At 36.1% G+C, this 13,841-nt stretch overlaps 1 protein-coding gene and 1 long non-coding RNA gene across 15 annotated transcripts in view; one reads left to right on the top strand and one right to left on the bottom strand.

The window, feature by feature from the left end:
• Window positions 1-13,841, top strand: part of RNF19A (ring finger protein 19A, RBR E3 ubiquitin protein ligase) — a 166,154-nt gene that overhangs the window by 66,729 nt on the left and 85,584 nt on the right. For 2 of the 13 annotated variants that reach the window (XM_044421714.1, XM_044421711.1), the window contains exon 2: window positions 6,204-6,281. The exons of the other annotated variants lie outside the window; for them this stretch is intronic. The gene's annotated coding sequence lies outside the window, so the exon portion shown is untranslated. The remainder of the gene's footprint in view (window positions 1-6,203; window positions 6,282-13,841) is intronic. 13 annotated transcript variants of the gene reach the window in all.
• LOC123019135 overlaps window positions 1-13,841 on the bottom strand; it is a 93,364-nt gene that overhangs the window by 55,892 nt on the left and 23,631 nt on the right. The window contains exon 3 of one of the 2 annotated variants that reach the window (XR_006413863.1): window positions 12,642-12,717. The exons of the other annotated variant lie outside the window; for it this stretch is intronic. This is a non-coding gene — a long non-coding RNA (uncharacterized LOC123019135). Of the gene's footprint in view, window positions 1-12,641; window positions 12,718-13,841 lie in introns of those variants that run through there. 2 annotated transcript variants of the gene reach the window in all.

Raw genomic sequence — 13,841 nt, 5'->3', positions numbered from 1 at the left:
GAAATTAGGAGGGTGGCTACTCGGAGGAGGGCTTTCTCAGTGGTGGCGCCTAAGTTATGGAATGCGCTCCCCAGAGAGGTCCGCCTGGCGCCGTCGTTATTTGTTTTTCGGCACCAGGCAAAGGCCTTTTTATTTAAGCAACATTTTAAATGTTAATACTACTGATTTTTATCTGGCCAGGGCAGCTTATTTTATATTGTGTGTTTTAAATTATTATGACTATTTTATATGTATATTTTAACTTATTGGTTTTATTTATTGTTGTAAGCCGCCCCGAGGCTTCGGCGAATGGGGCGGCATAAAAATGTTTTACTACATAAATAAATAAATAAATAAAATCAAATCTTAGCATTAGTGTACAGATCTATTCAATAACTTTTACCCATATAGCATTTTACAAAGTGTGTATCTTGATGGTATCAAAATTACTGAACATAGATGAGGTGGGGTTCTTTCCATTTGAAATATCAGAAAAGCCAAAGTTATCTTCAGAAAAAAGCCACAACTGATAAATTTCTTTATAGGTTATTTATCTTTAGTGTGCATAATTTTGCTCTTGCAGCCCTAACCCAGCAGCTGCAACATGCTTGCAAAGCAGACTGATTTTTTTTAAACCATGGTTAAAATATGTGCATCCTTTTGCAGAGACAGATTTTTCCCAAAATTTGCCTTATTTTGGAAATACCTCTAAAATATGATCTAATGTAGGGTCTTTCACAAGAATGTCTCTTCTTGGATATGCTTTTATTTCTTATGTTTCTTAATGTTCTTTCTGAAAGAAGATAATTCTGCTGAGGAGATTGTCAGGAAGAAGATTTGATAAGATTTCTCAAGAACTAGGAGCTAGCAACAGCTCAGCTGATCATGCCTAGCTTTCCTATACATTTCCTAAGAGAAAATTCTTGGATGATTGCATGTTTATTTAAATAATATAGAAGCAATTCTATTGAATGTTTACTGTCACACAACTATTTTTAATTATTAATTAGATTTATATTCTTTTTTCTTAACAAACTTGAAGCATTTCTTTTTGAAAACCTCTTGCTAGTATTATGGCCACCTTGCTATTATCCTTTATGTTATTTAGGCTCACTGGAGAGGCTTTTAAATAAAGCTCCCTTTCTATCCCTTCTTTGTGCATTTTTGAAGATAGACCAGGCTGTGTCCTGGAGGGTGTGTCAGAAGGGGGAAATGGGATTGAAATTGCACAGCAAATGCTGGATAAGTCAACAGAGGGCCTATCTATAATGGTGCAATCTAAGTCTGATGCATTTGCATCAGTTGAACTAAACTGTCACCTCTGTCTTTTCATACCAATTAAATTTTTATTTTTATTTCTATACTGCCCAATCGCTGATGCTCATGTATTTCTTTTAATCCAGAAACAGCAATGAAGTTTTCAGTTTTAAAAACTGTATCCTAGCCTATGTTGATTCTTATAACCAGATTCATCTTTCTTAAAGTCTTCTATTTTGAAACAGGTTTACCTTTTTGTTTTGAGAGGGTTTTGATTATGTTAGCTGTATAGATAGATAAAAGAAAGAAAAACCTGATGAACTTCCAGGGATCATTTGTAAAGTATATTATACATCATGTACATAGCTTTTCTGATGCTGTAAAAATGTAACAAATTACCAAATCACTAAGCAGAATGAAAAATCTCTCTCTAGAAATATGGTTGTTATTCATTTCCCTTCACAATTTCCCATATTTACACATCCTGTGGAATCTGACAGTGGATAAGGGAGGTGCAGCTATAGTTGCTGAAGATTATTTATTTTATCTATTAAAACATTTTTATGCCGCCCCATTCGCCGAAGCCTCGGGGCGGCTTACAACAAAAAATTAAAATAACATTTTAAAATATATACAGTAAAATACAAATATATAATATAAAACATACAATATAAAACAAGATTACTGTGTAACTTAGCTATATTTCTTATGCGCAAAAGAAACAGTACGTTGCCTCTCAAAAGTATTTGATTTGGTAATCTGCCATAGTCTTTTAGATATTTACAGTCTCTTTAGAGTTATTTATTGTTGCTTTTCAACACGAAATAATTGTATTTTACATCTAGCTATATTTTCAATTGCTTTGAATGATATCAAATGAAAAATAAATTACTGACCCTTGTCTGTTGGGAAACCTTTTAAGTACTTGAAGAGTGCTATTAGATCTCCCCATCTCTTCCTCTTAAGGCTGGTTCTTTCAGTCTTTCCACATAAGGCTTTCTTTCTAGTCACCTAAGCATCTGTGTTGAATCCTTCACTGAACCCTTTTCAGTTGGTCTGCATCTCTCTTAAACTATAATGCTAAAACTAGATGCTCTCTCTACCTGTAGTTACTTTATTATTACTATATTATCGTTATTACAATGCTGTATTGTGTTTAAGATGTTTTTGTGAATATGGAAGTGTTTAAGTGCTTTATATGCATGGAAAAGTAAAATATATACATACACTGAGACAAACATTTGGCTTGCTCATGTAATCCGACACATTCAAATCTGACTTAAGGGTATTTTCAGGAACAGAACTCATCTGTAACCCAGAGGCTACCTGTATAAGAGGAAGACTTCAATTCCTTTTGGTACACTTTGCTCTCCACGGCAGGAAGTGCAAGAACACTTATTTTGCCTGCTGCCTCTGCTTTCCAGGGAGAATAACAGTGCCAAGTTGGGGACCAAGTATGCTGAGAAAATCATTTTTTCTAAATTGCAATTTTGATAAATTCAAATTCAAATAACAGCACATCTTTGTTTAAATAAATCATGGTTGAAGGAAGGATTTCAGTGAATCACTGAGAGAAGCACTGATGGGAACCCTGTGGGGTTACAACTCCCCCCTACACACACACTACCACATTCTTTCTGTTAAAGTTGGCACTTGAGACTTTAGAAGAGACTTAAGACTTGACTCAAAATTTCTTGGAATAACTTGAGATTCAAAAGTAAAGCCATGAGACTTGATTCAAGACTTGGAGTAAAGGACTTGGGCACAGCACTGATTGCTCGTGGACCAAATCATCTTATGTCTACTTGCCATGTTCAGTTCCCTGGAAGCAAATTCTTAACAAGTGTAAGGCATCCTCACTTGAATAAGACTATTTAAACATGATTTGTTTGGTAGTAGTGCTAACTTTTGATTTTTCTGTATCAAATATAAATTTCATGAATGTTTTTGTATTGTTTAGGATCATTTGCTATCCTAAACATGTTAGGGAGTTTTATATAATAACAGCACTTCTTTTTTTGAAGTACTTATCTTTGCTTTTAACAAAAACAAAACAACAGTAAACTCTAGCCACCTAGTGACAAAATAATTTCTTTGCAAATTGTTTGGCAACATTGCATATGTTAATGTTTGTACGATTAAGGAATAAACTGGGTAAGGCTACAATTTATTTTGTTGGCATAACATTATTGAACTAAGCGGTGGGGTGCCAGTGGAACATTTGGTCATTGAGTCATGCTTTTGTTTTAATGCCTTTAACCCATGAGAGCTAATAGGCATGGAACATGAACCTTTGTATGTGTTTCTGCTGAAATACAGATAGTCCCTGGGTTATGAATGAGTTCCATTCCTGAGACCATCCTTAAGTCAAATTTGTACGCAAGTCAGATCACATGAGTCAGCCAAATGTTTGTTGAATATGTATATATTTTACCTCGCTATGCATATTAAACACTTAAACACTTCCATATTCATGAAAACATCTTAAACATAATACAGCATTGTAGTAATAAAAATGATACAGTAATAATAACTACAGGTACAGGAGGGAGAGAAAGAGAATCTGTGTGTGTGCAGGTATACAGTATTGTAAAAAAACAAATTTTAAAACAGTTTAGAACATTCTTGAGGGTAAGGTTAAGCCTAAGATTAACTGATTATGATGGAGATGGATCTGGTGCTAGAGTCAGGGTTTGATGGTGTTGCTGCAGGAGAGGTGGCTAGCACGGAAACTGATTGCTAGAAGTAGGCCTAAAAAGGTGTTTGTATAGCCATTTTCTTTTTCTCATCATAAATGGCCTTGTAGCAGCTGAGAGCCTGGTTATAAGGGCAAATGCTAAAGCAGAACCAAAGGGGAACCACACACACTGCGTGTTCCCCAAAACACACTGATTTGGGTAGTTGTGAGCTGACACCCATAATGTAAAGCCATGAACACTGTTTCTCCAGGGAACTTGGCTGCCACTGATGATGTATCACAAAATATGTTGTGTAGTTCTCTAGAGATAGTTGTGACTTTTTGCTAGAGATAGTCATTTAGAGTTGACAATCTGTGTGGTCCTAAGTATGGGTCCTAAGTATGAGCATTCATAACCTGAGAACTACCTGTGTAGTACAAACTACAGAAAAGCATCTATATGGTACTCCGTTTTCTGCAATTAATGGGTGAATAGTTTTTTACTTTTAAGGCTCACATTAAATGTGCACTGGCTTTTTAGTTGTGGAGCTACCATAACTTTTTTTAGTTAAAGAATGTGTTAGTTCAGGAACTTCAAGAATTCTTTTTATATAAATGTGTTAGGCTTATGACACCTACTTGAAAATGTCTTTTTTTCTGGTTGTCTGGAACAGAAACTGCCTTTCTGGAATTAGTCTATTTGCTTAGAAGTTTTACTGTTCGGAATGAGGTTTGTTAACTTTTATAAAATCATCCCTAAAACCTAGCTTTCTATCAGTTTGTGACTTAATTATTGACCTTCGGTCCCAGCCCCCAAACCAAACCCAAGTGCTTGCAACTGCATGTGGTTGTATTCACCCATTGTTGCTTATCTTTTTCTTCTTAAATTGTTCTCCTCACTCTTGCATTTTAGATTGTAAGTTTTCCAGGTCTTGGCCCTTTGTTCAAACCATTCTATATAGGTGTTAAAATTCTCTGTTGCTATGAGTATTCTTCAAGGGGCAGAAGAAGCTGGACATTATAATCCTGGATGTACCGTCTTAAGATTGAACACAGATAGCTGTGAATTGGAATATGTATTTTTCCTGTTCTATTTTAATCTGTTTTATAGATTCTGGAGGCTCTTCAAAGTGTATGCTTTGTGTATGGGAGTGGGCATGGATGAGGAGCCTATAATACCTGTCTATAGTATACCAGAATATTTATGTACTTTAAGTGATCTCTCATAGATTTGTTGCTAGTTTTGAAAAAAAAAATGAAACTACACGATTATAAAAATACAAAGCATCAGTATATCTAACTGGGTTTTATTATCAAGACTCACAGTAAAAATGGCTTCATGTTTCATTTCCCACACTCTGGGAATGATGGGATTTCCTTACCAGAATTAAAATAATGTTATAGGGTTTATCTAAATATGTTTATATTTACTTGCAAACTGCAGTAAATCTCTAGAGTAGATATTTTTGCTTTTAAAAAATTGGAACTTAAAAGGTTCAGCACACTTACTTGGCAGTAAGTCCTACTGAATTCACTGGATCTTACTTTGAGTGAACAGGTGATTACACTGTAAAGCTGCTTGGCTGATTTATATCAGCCAGGGGTCATTTGAAAGGCCTTGATATAATGTAGGTGATACAGAGATTTAATTTGCCAGTAGATGATCAGACACCTTAGAATTCAAAATTAAAACTTTCTAATGACCCTGTAATGACTGCTCATATAAATAGCTCTTTAATTCTAATGGACTTCTTAGTAATATGGTTTTCTTTGCTGCTGTTACGTGCCATTAGGTCACCTTTGACTTAGGGCAACCCAATAAATGTAAGCTCTTTAAAATGTCCTGTCTGTGACAGCTCTGTTCACCTCTTCCAAGTTCAAGGCTGTAGCTTCCTTTATGGATTTATTTATTTATTTAAAACATTTCTACGCCGCCCCATCACAATAAAGCCTCGGGGCTGCTCACAAATCCATCTCATATTAGGCCTTCCCTTTCACCTTTTGCTTTTGACTTTCCCTAACATGATTGTCTTCTCCAGTGAGTCTTGCCTTCTCATGATGCATCTGAGGTATCACAGCCTCAGTTTTGTCATTTTTGCTTCTAGGGAAAGCTCTGGCTTGATCTAATAAGCTCTTCTCCAGCACCATATTTAGAATGCATCAGTTTTCTTCTTACCAGCCTTCTTCACTGTCCAGCTTTCACACCCATACATTGTGATTAAGAATAAAATGGAATGATTTTGTCGTTGGTCTCCAGTAAATTATCCTTGCTTTTAATTATCTTTTCTAGTTCTTCATTGCTTCTGTCATGTCTCAGTCTTTGGATTTCTTGGTTGCTGAGTCCATTTGAATTGTTGACTGAGCCAAGGTATGTGAACTCTTTCACAAATTCGATTCTTTATTATTAACAGTAAAATTCTGTAAATTTTTCTGTGGACATTAAGATTTTTGTTTTCTTAATGTTCAGGTACAGTCCTGCTTTCTGGTTTCTACTTTCACTTTTATCAGGAGTTGTTTCAAGTCACTGCTGCTTTCTGGTAGTAGTATAGTATAATCTGCATATCTTAAATAAGTGATGCTGCCAATTTTCACTCCTTTCTCTGATTCTAATCCAGCTTTCCTTATGGTATGCTCTGTATAGAAATTGAACAGACAGGGAGATAAAATTCATCCTTGACTGACACCTTTGCTTATGGGGAACTATTCTGTCTACCTTAACTGTAACTTATCTGTGATTCAGGTTATGCATCAGGACAATGAAGTGCTGAGGTACACCCTTTTCTTTCAGGAATAGTTATATATCCCTGTGATCCATACAAAGGCTTTTCTGTGGTCTATAAAGCATAGGCTGATCTTTTGCTGAAATTCTTTGGTCTGCTGTAATTGCCAACATATATTTGTCATTTCATCTCTATTCTTCCTTTTCAGATCCAGTTTAGACATCTGGCATTTCTTGCTCCATATAGGGTAGTGTTCTTTGTTGCAACACTTGAGCATCACTTTGCTTGTGTGAGAGATTAATGCAACAGTCCTATGGTTTCAGCACATTTTTGTCTCTCCTTTCTTGGATAATGTTCTCAGTCTGTGGGTCATTCCTTTGTATTCCATAATTGTTAGGCTTTGTTACAATCATTTTCTGCAACTGGAATAGTTCTGTTGGTATCCTATGTACTCCAGTGCTTTATTCCTTGAAAATACTCTCAGAGCAGCTTTCACTTTGCTTTCTAATATTTCTTCTTCATAGGGCTCCACTTCAAAGAATTCTGTCATTCTTTCTTCTGTATATTCTTTCTACCTTCTCTTTAATTTTTGTAGTCAGATCGTGTGTTCCTTTGTTTGCCTTTTAGCATTCCTAGTATCACTTTGAATTTCCCTTTGATATTTTGGCTCTTATGGAAGAGTTAGCTTGTTTTTCCCATTTTGTTGCTCTCTTCTATTCTTTGCATTGATTATTGTAATAGTTCTTTTTTGTTTCTAAATGATAGTCACTGTAAGGTTGCATTCAGGATTCTGACCCTATTTTTATCCTCTTTTGCTTTCATTTCTTGCCTGGTCTTTGCAACTCTGTGTGTTTATTTTGTTCTTCATGTAGGCTTTTTTCCGCTAAAGGAATTGTCTTCTTCCCCTATAAATGGCCTGGGGCTAGGTTATCTGAAGGAACTCCTCTTCCCATATGTACCTGCCCTGGCCTTAAGATAACCTTTTGAGGCCCTTCTTAGGGAGCCCTCTTCGAGGGAAGTAAGATGAACAAAATAAGGGCATTTTCACTTGTGGCACCCCATTTATGCAGTGAGCTCCCCAAAGAGGTACACCTAGCATCTACCCTTTTCTTTTTCTGGCAGCAGGTGGAAAAGCACATTTTCCTCATATTTTAATACTTAAAGTTTAGTTTTAATATTTTTATATCATTACTGTGCCTGTATATTTTTAATATGATTATGGTGGTAGTGGTCCTTGTTGGATTGTATTACTGTGTCGTTCTTTGTGACTTGATATGGCAATAGTGGTTTGGTCTGTTATTGACTGTTTTAGTGATTTTATTGGCTTTGCAGGTTTATTTTAGTAGTAATTTATTATGTTCTATTGTATTTCAATGTATTTTATTGTGTTGTAAGCCGCCCCGAGGCTTCGGCAAGGGGTGGCATAGAAATGTTAATAATAATAATAATAATAATAATTGTATTGTGTTCGTTTTATGTCTTGATTCTGTTAACTACTCAGACAGCCATTGGGCTATTGGGCAGTTTAAAAATGTAAGAAATAAATGAATAAATAAAGTCTGGTTTCAGTCCACACTTCTGGCTCATGATTAGCTAAGTTGAGCAGTGCAAATCTGCTCTTTATGTGGACTTTTAATTCTTCAGGAATGCTACTTAAGTTATATTTTGGCACTATGTTTCTGTTAGTGATTTTTTTTAGCTTGACTCTGATTTTTGAACATAAGAGTTGATGGTCACTATCAGTCTGTTCCTGGTCTTGTTTTGTTAGCAAAAATACAGCTTCTCCATCTTTTGCTTCCAGTTACACAGTCTGTTGGATTTCTGTATTGGTCATTTGGTGAGGTTCATGTATACAGTCATCTAAGTGGTTGCTTAAACTAAACTTTAACAATGATCAAATTGTTGTCATCACAAAGTATTATGAGTTGTTATTCTGCTTCATTTCTTACCCTTAGGCCAAATTATCCTACAACATTTGATTCTGCTTTGTTTCTTACTTTTGCATTTCAGTCATCTAAGACTACCAGCATGTCTTGTTTTGGTGCATTAGCATTTTCCTCTTGAACACCTACACATTTTTTAGGTGCTACTTCTTGCCTCAGTGCTTGAGGCACTGGATTTCTTTTGAACTTGTCATTTCTGGAGAAAAACATTTTGTATTTGTCTGATTGGAAATGTCCCATGGCAGTCCACCTTAGTTCACTCACACCAAGTACTGTGATGATCATTCTTTCCATTTCTTGCTTTACAATTTCCAGTTTGCCTTGATTCATGTTTCTCATGTTCCAAGTCCCAGTTGCAAGTGTTGCATAGCATCAGACTTTCCTTTCATTTCTACATGTGTCAACCCATAGGCTTCCTTTTGATTTTCATCTAGTAGCATCATCAGTAACAGCACTACTTGTATTTGACCTTTGCCCTTCCCCAGTAACTTGTAAAGTGCCTTTCAATCTGGGGATCTCATCTTCTGACACTATCTGTTGTTTCATTTTGGATTGTTTCATTGTAGAGTTTTTGAAGTAAAAAAATCAGAAATGGAGTACCACGTCCTCCTCCTGTGCAGTGCTAACCAGAGTTAGCTTGAGCCTCACTGCCTCTATCCTCTTGTATCTTGGTAGATTAGAAAAATATGTTAGTGGGAGGCATGAATGAGGGAAGATGTGACTTTGGGAGGAGCCAGTATCTCAGCAAAATGTGACATGGATATTTCCCAAGTCCATTAGGATGGATTGATTTTAAATCGAGTTTTCCAGTGTGATATTTTTCTCTAAACAAGCTTGCTTACTAACTTCTTGTTACCACTATTAAAATAAATTCGTTTCCACGTAAATGCAGTGGTACCTTGTCTTACGAACTTGATCTGTTGCACGACTCTAGTCACGACCTAAATTGGTCATGAGCCAAGTCAAATTTCCCTATAAGATTCAATGTAAATAAGGTTAATCCGTTTTGGTAACCATTTTTTAATCACAAAAATTTGAAACAAGGTGACAAAGAACAACAAAGGTCGCGGCCATCTCCCCCCCCCCCGCAGCATGACCATGACCATCCCCCCCCAAGTATGATCGCAGTTGCACCATGCATGGAAGATGGGCATGATCACGATCGTCACCTGATGCAGAGTTCCTGACCTGAGGCAAAATTTTTCTGAAATTTCTGTTTGCGGCCCGATTTGGTCGTGAACTGAGGCGTTTGTGAGCTGAGGTACCACTGTATTCTTAAACTAGAAATATAATTTTGACCCCTTTTCTCATGCAGTTTGCAATATACTTCAGATTATATCTGCCTAGAAGCAAATGGATTTCTGTTTTATTTTCTTAAAGTATAAAAATACTAAAGAAGTTCACTTAGTTGAAGGCTGTGTCCAGAATTTTTCATAAGTGAGTACAGTAATTACCTGGTTAAATGCTATTTCTCCACAAGGTAAAAAGTAAATCTTCATACTCTTTGGTCAGTATATTTAAGAACTGAGCACAGTACAGGATCTTAGTGCCTACAATTGATGCTAGATTCCTTGGTTCAGTAGAAAGCCCACAATAAGACTGTAATTCCAGTGCCATAGAATGATCTAACTTGCTTGTGTCTGGGCTGTTGTGGATCTGTTGCCTACTGTAATCCATTGAAGGATTATCATTGTGTTACACATGATTTGATGTCTTATGCTTAAAGGCTTGGAAATGGAATTCAAACTTTACTTTTCAAAGTTTTCATGAATACATTTTCTCAGTTGACTATTTTTAAGGTCTGTTTAATAAAATGTATGCGTGCACGTGTGTGTATTGTCCTCCAGTTTATGTACCAAACCCAGAAGGCCAAACAAAAGTAACTCAAATATGGTAAAAATAAGTTCTATTTCTTATAGAAATGGAGAAGATAAGTTTTTAAGCAGATTTTTCTTTGTTCTTATCAGTTTTTCACTTGGATGTGTTTGAGCCAATTTTGATACATAACTCCTGTGATTCTTGTGGAAAGAAAACTTTATATATTGGGCACTTTTAACTGCCATTTTTCACCTTGCTAAATTTATGTAACAGCTAAGAAGAGTCAAGTTAGCAAAACCAGAATTTCTCAGGCATGACTTTGGAAACATTTGCTACAGTGTTATTCAGCATACATTTGCAGTGCCATCCTATGCACATCTTTGAAAGTGAGTCTCACAGCATGTAGTGATGCATACTCCTAGATTAGAATATATAGGACCGTAGCCTTTACAATATGATCTAGATGGAAGTTAAAATCAGTGGTAATTTCAGTGGTTGTTAACATCAGTGGTGATTGTAAGACTTGTGCATTTTTTATTTCATTTAAAAATCTGTGCAAGTTGAATTCATGTTTTCAATTGGTATATTTCACATAGTATGTGTGTTGTTAATGGGGTGTATATACCCCATTAACATTTAGGGTTATTCTGTGATGAATGTAGATTCCATTTAAATTTCCATCTATAATCTTATATATTCTGACTGGGAGGTAATTCCACTGAAATTATCAAACCTTTCTTTGGGTATCTGATGAGTTCTGCCGTTGAGGCTGCAAGCATAGGCATACTTGCCTGGAAATATGTCCTACTGAACTCCATGGTAATTGCTTCTCAGTAGACATTTGTAGATTGGTAGAATGGTCAAATTTGCTACTAATACCTTAAACCACAGAAAGCTTATTTGTTCAAGTTAAAGCATCTGTTTTTGAGGAGTGGGTGTGGCATGGTTAAGCTAAAGTAACACACCTATAATTTCATTATACTCTGTGAAATAATTGCTGTTTCTTCTCTAAACCAGTCACCACTGACCTGAAAGGGATTCTATACCCTTCCCTGTGTGTAATTTCTAATCATCAGTTGTGTCCAGGCAAATAGTTTAAAGGCAAAAAAAAACTAACAACAACATTTGCTAGTATGATGACTTGCTCTCACAGCTTCTTAATATTGTCCATGAGAAGTTTCTGGTGTTGCCTTAGCAGTACTTCACAGTGTGAGTAACTTTGTTCTGTAGACTTACACAGATCACCTGCTTACATTCTTGCCATGAGCAATCAGAAAGATAACATTTATAACTTCTCTAAAATACTTATTTCTTTTAATAACAGTTATTAAAAGTGTGCTTTCCAGTACATGTGTTTTAACTTTACCAATTGTAGCCTGAGCCAATTCCTGTTTTTCAGCTGTTGTACTGCCAAAAACAGAAACCAGATACTCTTCAACCTTTTTAAAGATCTAACAATTATTTACAAAAGGCTGTTAATTGTAAACAAAATTTCTACAGCTTGTTTTGTTTGTTTCCAGTTTTCTAATACTGAACGGAATGAGGTACAGTGGAACTCTCAAATGGAGCCCTGAAAACTAGAGCAAAATAGATTATAAGTAAAAGGCCTAACTTTTGTCCCTTAACTATTATTGAGAGCCAGTAAACTGAGACTTAATCAGACAAGATCATGATGCTGTTGGTGGGTGCATTGTCCACTTGGAAGATATCAGCCTATCCTGGACAGGGTTGCACTCTCCCCGAAGAACAAGGTTCATAGTTTGGAGGTGGCACAGGGTACCTTCTTCCAGCTTAGACTGATGACCCTATCTGGACAGTCAACGCCTAGGCACAGTGATCCATGATCTGGTAACCTCTTGTTTGATTTACTGTAATGTGCTCTACATGGGTCTGCCTTTGAAAACAGTCTGGAAACTTCAACTGATTCAGAATAGAGCAGCATGGCCCATGAGATCACATCATGCCCATCTTCTTTCAGCTGCACTGACTGCCAATAGTACAGATTGTTTTATATGAACATTTAAGGCCCTAAATGACTTGGGACCAAGTTATCAGAAGGAACACCTTTACCTGGATCTTAAGATCATCCTGTAGGATCCTTCTCAAGAAGCCCCCCCCCTTCCCCGAAAGTAAAAGGAGTGATGACTAGGAAAAGGGCTGTCTTGGTTGTGGCACCCCATCTTTGAAATTAGTTCCCCAAATAGATAAATATGCAAAGATCTTTTCATGTGCATGTGTGCATACTACCTGTTCTTGCCTGAGAAGGTCTGTGGATTTGAAGAGTGGTCTTTCACTGGGAATAGAACAGGATATCATCCTCCACCTTGTAAAGCCATGCACATGAAAATATAAGAACATTGTAACAGCTTAAAACGCTTAAAAGATACTGTTTTTCCTATTTTTTTTAAAAAAATTAAAGCATGTATGCAATGCTTCTGCTCAGTTGGGCCCGCGGAGTGATGTGCAGTATTATGACTCCATTTCATACCTGTTTCAGACTTTGATCTCAGACAGTGATGGTGCTGTTGTTTGGTGTTATACTTCAGTTATTTTTAAACAAATCTCTCATAGCAATCTATGAACTACCTTACTGTAAAGTTGATTCTGGTAGATGTCCAGTATGCTGTTCTTTTTTCAGAATTTGAAGTATTCCTGTCTATTAATGATAGCTACTGAGTATTGCTTAATTGACATTGTTTTTGTGAGAAGACCAGAATAAGGGCAGGCAGAAAAGATCTTTGCAAGAACTCTGCCACATTTCCTATAATTTAAATGTAAAATAATTATATATTAGCTGTACATTACTTAAAATATCAACTGTAAAAAGGTTCACATATAGTAGGCTGTGATGATTAACCAGTTTCTGTGGCCTGTACTGTATAGGCAGATGTCTAGCCAGAAATAGAACCCAAGTGCCTGTGACTTTCTTAGTTTGCTTTAGTTTGGTATAATCCTTATATAATTGAATTGCTGAAATGGTTTTTCCATGTAGTCATTTAAAGCAAAGCTAGAATGAACAGGTTTAAAAAAATCAACCCCTAAATACAACTTAAATCTTTAGAAGTTATACATATAAGTAGCTTGTTACATGGTGTGAGCCTTTAAGGAAAAGTGGAAAAAAAGTTTAAAATTTTGTTTGTGTATTCTGATTATGCAGTGAAATAGCATATTTCACCAGTGAAATAGATGCTGCTGCCAGAATTGATTGTTCCTTCACTTGTGGCCCCCTGCATATACCCAAAATCTGCTTTGGAGAATGGGAAACCCTCTGGAGTAAATGTCAAGAAGGAGAGAAATGTGAAGTCCTTTTTAACTTATGTACTGTTGAACTTGTTTCAAAAAACATTTTCAGAAATGTGTCTGTGTTGCTTTAACTGTTTGAACTCAAAAAGTAAGATGCGTAATATTAATTTTTTTACACCGGGGGGGGGTGTACCAAATTTCATA

This window comes from Varanus komodoensis, unplaced genomic scaffold (genome assembly GCF_004798865.1).
Source record: "Varanus komodoensis strain SLA01 unplaced genomic scaffold, ASM479886v1 scaffold12, whole genome shotgun sequence".
Classification (NCBI taxonomy): Eukaryota; Metazoa; Chordata; class Lepidosauria; order Squamata; family Varanidae; genus Varanus; species Varanus komodoensis.
The sequence above is the reverse complement of the archived record's forward strand: the minus strand, read 5'-3'. Positions and strand labels throughout refer to the sequence as shown.